The sequence below is a fragment of the Homarus americanus genome, unplaced genomic scaffold (assembly GCF_018991925.1).
Source record: "Homarus americanus isolate GMGI-L3 unplaced genomic scaffold, GMGI_Hamer_2.0 scaffold56333, whole genome shotgun sequence".
In the NCBI taxonomy this organism is placed as follows: domain Eukaryota; kingdom Metazoa; phylum Arthropoda; class Malacostraca; order Decapoda; family Nephropidae; genus Homarus; species Homarus americanus.
In genome coordinates this window covers 5,020,142-5,026,186 of record NW_024734940.1, presented here as the reverse complement: position 1 = coordinate 5,026,186, position 6,045 = coordinate 5,020,142, and positions in this window count along the sequence as shown.

Here is a 6,045-nt window from a genome sequence, read left to right as displayed (position 1 = left end):
TTAACAATCCTCGCTTTCTTCTCATTTGAGAACTCACCTTCTTTGCAAAATCATTCTGAGATGCTGGAATAGAACGTCCAGCTGGGACGATAGTCTTGTGAAGATTTTTGAGACAAAGTAGTTGAAGATTAACAGTTTGTGATACCATTGTCGAACTGTTAGGATTCTTACTGAGATCATCAAGGACGGTCATAGCTGTCTGCTGTTGGGCATCAATAGACTCCATCTGGGATGGAAGCTTGAGCAGTTCGTGGAACTCATACTTTATGTTCACCACGTCTTCAACAATGAGGACGCGTCCTAGGGGTGCAGCAAGCGCACCAGGCTTGAGGACTTCCGTGGACACATCCGTCAACACAAAGTGCCACAAAGGAGTAGAAGCATTGCAACGATGATCCAAGCCATTCTGCAAAAGTTCAATGTATCTTAATATTGTTTTGCAGAACGAAGTTTTTAATCGATAATCTCATTCACCCTGGGTGTGTGTACTGGTGAAGGGATGTGTCTATGACATCATTGCCATTCTTGGGTAATAAATCTGGATGGCCTTTTTTAAGTCTGTCCGCTTGCACTACATCTGCAGTTTGTGCATTTTGCTTCAAATTTTTTAATTTGTTGCCCGCCTCTTTGGCGATAATGCGGATTGGACCATAAAATTTGACCGAAAGTTTAGACTTATATTCAGGTTCTCGCACCATAACAGCATCGCCTATTTCTAACATGACAGGCTTAGCTTGTTTACGTTGCTTAAAAATCATTTCAGGGCGTGACGCTGCTAAATGTTTCCGTACTTTACCATGAATATCTGTGAAAACGTTGATCTTCTTTGTCGCGAAATCATCCACATTATAGACAGGGCATGGCTTGTCTGTAAGTACGTCATAAGGCAGACGTTTGTTTATGCCATAAACAATATAAGAGGGTGACTTGCTGGTAGAGCTATTTATCGACCCATTAATAGATGCGGCAACTTGCGGTAACCAATCCTCCCATGTGTGTTGCATTTAACACACTATTGGAAGAAGAATCTCTAGGATCTTGTGATTGGTTCTCTGTGATAAAACTTTGTTGAATGCCATTTTGTATTCAAATTTGTGCTACAAGTTGATTCTTTAACTCTAATCCGTTATCGGAGAGAAGAACCTTGGGACTAGTAAAAGGACATATCAGATGCAAAATTAAGGTATAAGCCACTGATTCGGCTGTTTTATCCTTCAGAGGGACTAAAACCACAAATCTAGAAAAATGATCCACACACTCTAGAACGCACAAGGATCCTTGATGACTCCTCGGAAGTTGTAGGAAGCCGATCGCAACTGTGACAAACGAACGTTCTGGTGTAGGATACTGTAGAATTGGAGCCGGTGACCCTGTAGTACTCTTATGTTGAGCCCATGACAAACACTTAGCAATATGCAATTCTACTTCTTTTTTCATACTACTCCAAAAATATTTTTTTTTCTGATTCCCGCAAGCATTTGTCACGTCCTTGGTGACCTGCTTGAGGAACATCGCGGAACAATGTTATAATTGTATAACAATACCCTCATTTGTCTTCTTGGAGCGATGGAGTATGTTATGTCGTAATTCAAACTGACTGAGCGGAAGAGTTAACTTTGGAAGATTAACTTCCTCCCCCGACTCTAGAGCAAAAATGAATGCAGACCACAATGGATCGCGTCGTTGTTCACCCTCTAATTGCGAAAGAGTGAACGAAGATACAGGCATCACTGGTGCTATATTTCTGGACAAAGCGTCGGCGACCCCATTCGCTCCTTCTGGTAAATACTTGAACTCGGGGTCGAATTCTTGACTGGTCAGATACCAGCGTGCTAATCTGCCTGAATGGTTTTTGCCATGGAACAGCTCTGTTACTGCCGCTGGATCCGTAAAAACGGTTATCTTATAAACACAAATTATTTCTTTAAACTTCTTCAGTGCCCAAACAACAGCTAACGTTTCTAAATGCGTTACTGAATAACCTGTTTCGGCATCATTAAGTTGACAACTTGGAAAAGCAATTACTCTAAATTTTCCAAGTGCGTCCAGCTGCATAAGTACAGCGCCGATTCCTTGTCCAGAGGCGTCGGTACACAGAGTGAAATGTTGAGAGTAGTCAGGAAATGCTAAAACAGGAACATTGTTAAGTGCTGTCTTCAACGCAATGAAACTATCTTGGTGTTCAGTATTCCATACAAAAATTGTATCCTTCCTAAATAACTAAGTGAAGGGTGAAGCTAATGTCGCATAGCCTCTAATAAAGACCGATAATATCCAGATACACCAAGAAAACTACTCACCTTATCAACAGTTGTAGGATGTGAGAACTGAGCAACAGCCTTAACTTTGTCATCAGCTGTATGAATACCGTCACCGTCAACTACATGACCAAGGAAATGGATTCTGGATTTTAAAAACTCACATTTAGAAAGTTTGACTAATTCCTGCTGCAGAAAGTTTTTGTAAGACTTCACGGAGTTTGACAAAATGAGTATCTACATCCTTGCTATGATATCATCTAAGTAGGCACATACTGTGGTAACTATCAACCCGGCAAACATGGTGTTGATCATCCTTTGAAAAGTCAGTGGGGCATTTCTGAGACCAATATCTGCTAAGTAAATCTAAATGGCTAAAAACAGCATTATCCTTGCCTAAGGATTGTAAAATATCACTCAAGACAGGCATTGGGTACCTATCTGGGATAGTATTTTCATTGACCCGTCTAAAGTCAATAACTGGGCGCCAACCGCCATCCTTCTTTGGGACTAAAAACAAAGGGCTATTGAAAGGAGATTTAGAATGTGTGATAACCTTCTCATCTAACATATCGTGAATCATGTCCTGAACTATTGCGCGCTGGCTATGTGGTAGTCGGTAAGCTGGTATATAAATTGGATTCGTGCCCTCTTTTTAGGATATGTGATGTGAGGTTAGATTTGTGTGCCCTAAATATTCCCCTGGTAAAGCTACAATATTTCTATAGTCGGCAAGTAACTCTAAGAGTCTAGTCTTGCCTTGAGGGTGATTAATCACCTTAATATGTGGTGATATTTGATCTGTCCTCTCCTGTCTGGCTTGCTTAAGTGGAGATGAAACACTACCAATTGGGAATTGCGTAGGCTGCTGTGCAATTTGGTTATGATAAACTTGAAAATCACACAAATAACAACCTCCTTTCAATATTCTAAGAACGCCTGTTCTGTTGAGAACTAGAACGTCTGTTAAACCACCAGGTCGAATCATGCTCAATGTACATTCGCACGATAAGCCTTTAACCTTACATGTTTCCGTAAGACATACTACATCAGTCCCCGTGTACACGCCAGGTAAAACAACAGTGGCTGTGGCGATTTCCTCATTCTGATAGTGGAGAGTACCTGTTAAAACTGCAGGATCAATCGTCCAACTGTTGCTGCTATAATCACGCAGGGAAGTGAGTCTGTGAGGTCTTGAACTTGCTTTGACTCGTTATCCGTCTTCCTCGTGGAAACAGGCGTGTTGTGGAAACAGGCGAATGTAGTGCCCATATTCAAAAAGGGAGACAGAGCATCAGCGTCAAATTACCGGCCGATCAGTTTGACGTCAGTAGTGGGGAAATTTCTTGAATTATAGCAGATAGCATCCGATCGCATCTAGAGAAAAGCAAATTAATCTACGACTCTCAACATGGGTGTACAAAGGGAAAATCTTGTCTAACAAATCTGCTAACGTTTTTTAGGAAAGTCTTCGAGGTAGTAGATAATGACGAAAATTACGATGTTATTTACTTAGACTTTAGCAAAGCATTTGACAGAGTACCGCATCAGAGGCTTCTGAGAAAAATTAAGGCTCATGGTATCGAGGGGAAAGTTTTAAATTGGATAATATCATGGCTCACCGATAGAACGCAGAGGGTCAGCGTAGATGGTGTTAAATCTGAGTGGGGCCGTGTAACCAGTGGGGTTCCCCAGGGGTCAGTACTAGGCCCACTCTTGTTCATAATCTACATAAACGATTTAGATACTGGGATCAGCAGTGACATAAGCAAGTTTACGGATGACACCAAAATAGGGCGGCAAATTAATTTAGGGCAGGATGCAAATGCATTACAGGAGGATCTAAATAAACTGCAGGGGTGGTCTGAAAAATGGCAAATGAAATTCAACACCAGCAAGTGCAGCGTACTTAATATTGGAAGAACAAATACTTATAATGTATACAGCCTTAACAACATCAACCTAGAGAAGTCGACTTGTGAAAGAGACCTAGGGGTACTTGTAAGCCCGGACCTACGGCCTAGAAAACAGTGCGTTAATGTTGAAATAAGGCAAACAGAGTATTGGGTTTTATATCTAGAAGTGTAAGTAACAAGAATGCAGAGGTCTTATTGCAACTATATCTTGCGCTAGTTAGGCCGCACCTCGATTATGCGGTTCAGTTCTGGTGCCCCTATTATAGAATGGATATAAATTCACTAGAGTCGGTGCAGCGAAGAATGACAAAAATGATTCCGGGACTTAGAAACCTTCCATATCAGGATAGGTTAAAGAAACTTAACTTGCATTCCCTAGAAAGACGAAGAGTGCGGGGAGATATGATAGAAGTATTTAAGTGGGTGAAAGGAATCAATAAAGGGGATATAGATAAAGTTCTTATAATATCCGAGCAGGATAGGACTCGGAGCAACGGATTCAAGTTGGATAAGTTTAGGTTTAGGAGGGAGATAGGAAGAAACTGGTTCACAAATAGGGTGGTGGACGAGTGGAACAAGCTTAGCATCTTTGTAGTAAGCGCAGGAACTCTGGAAAATTTCAAAAGGAGGCTAGATAGATTCATGGATGATAGAGAGTGGTAGTAACTCTCGACAGGAGCTGCCATGCACAGGCCAACCGGCCTATTGCAGACTCCTTATTTTCTTATGTTCTTATGTTCTTATAACACTTTCAACCTTGCGGAGAGCAACGGTCCAGAAGTGCGCGTAGCATTATAGGAAACACCATTAATTGCGATAGGATATTTACTTGGATGAACATCTACCAGTCAGCTGGTAAATTAAAATCTTGGACTACATAAAAATATGCATAAAAGGAAATACCACGTCTAGAAAAGCGTAGCGGTAATGTTACCATTCCTGCAATGTCCAACTGCGTACCGGAGCCAACTTGACTGACCCAATACTGGCCGGAAAGGACAACACTTCCGCTTTGATAAGCGCCGCTATTAACGAGGCTGCAACAGAAGTGCTGTTGTGCGTTGGTACTGGTGTACCTATCCTTCGTTGTTCTCGTACTGTCGTTGGTCTTCCCCCCGACTTCTTGTAATAACGACGACGCGCTGTACGCTGTTGTGTTACCTGGGGGTGAGCCTGAGTCTATGTCCCGAACTCTTTGGATAATTGCACAATCATCTGTATTGTGTTAAGCAGACTGATGGTACTCACACCACATATCAGCTTTATATACTGCAACAGACTTAATCTTTGCAGCTGCTGAATACGTCTTGAGTGGTCCATGTCTCTGCCATAGGTTGGTGGTTGGAGGGGTCTCTTTATTAGTCTTGACACCACCACGCTGGAGTTAGTAACGAAAGTCAACTGTATGACCTCTCTTCTTGCAATGGGTACATATTAGAGTTTGCTTAACTTTGGTACCTGAGTCTTTCGGAACCCGTTGTTGCATTGGTGTAATAGGTATATTTGTCCTAGCTAGTGGAGTACATGATGCCTTAGGTGCAATCTTATTTGCGTACTACTCTAGGATCAAATCAGTCGGTGCATATTCAGTATCCTGTGCATGACAATATGTAGAGTCACGGACCGTCACAAGAAAACTACTTAGTTCAATCAGTTTCGCAACATTTTGATTAGACATATTATCATTACCATCAAGCCAGGGCAATCCACCAAAATTAGCAAGAATGTCTTGACAGACATCAACAGCAACGGCGACACTCTTCATCGGACTTTCTGCGTGAACCACACGTGTAATATGGTCACTCCATCTAAACATCCAATTTAAATGTCCTTCCTGTGTTCCGAACTAAAAAATACCAATTAGTGTTTTT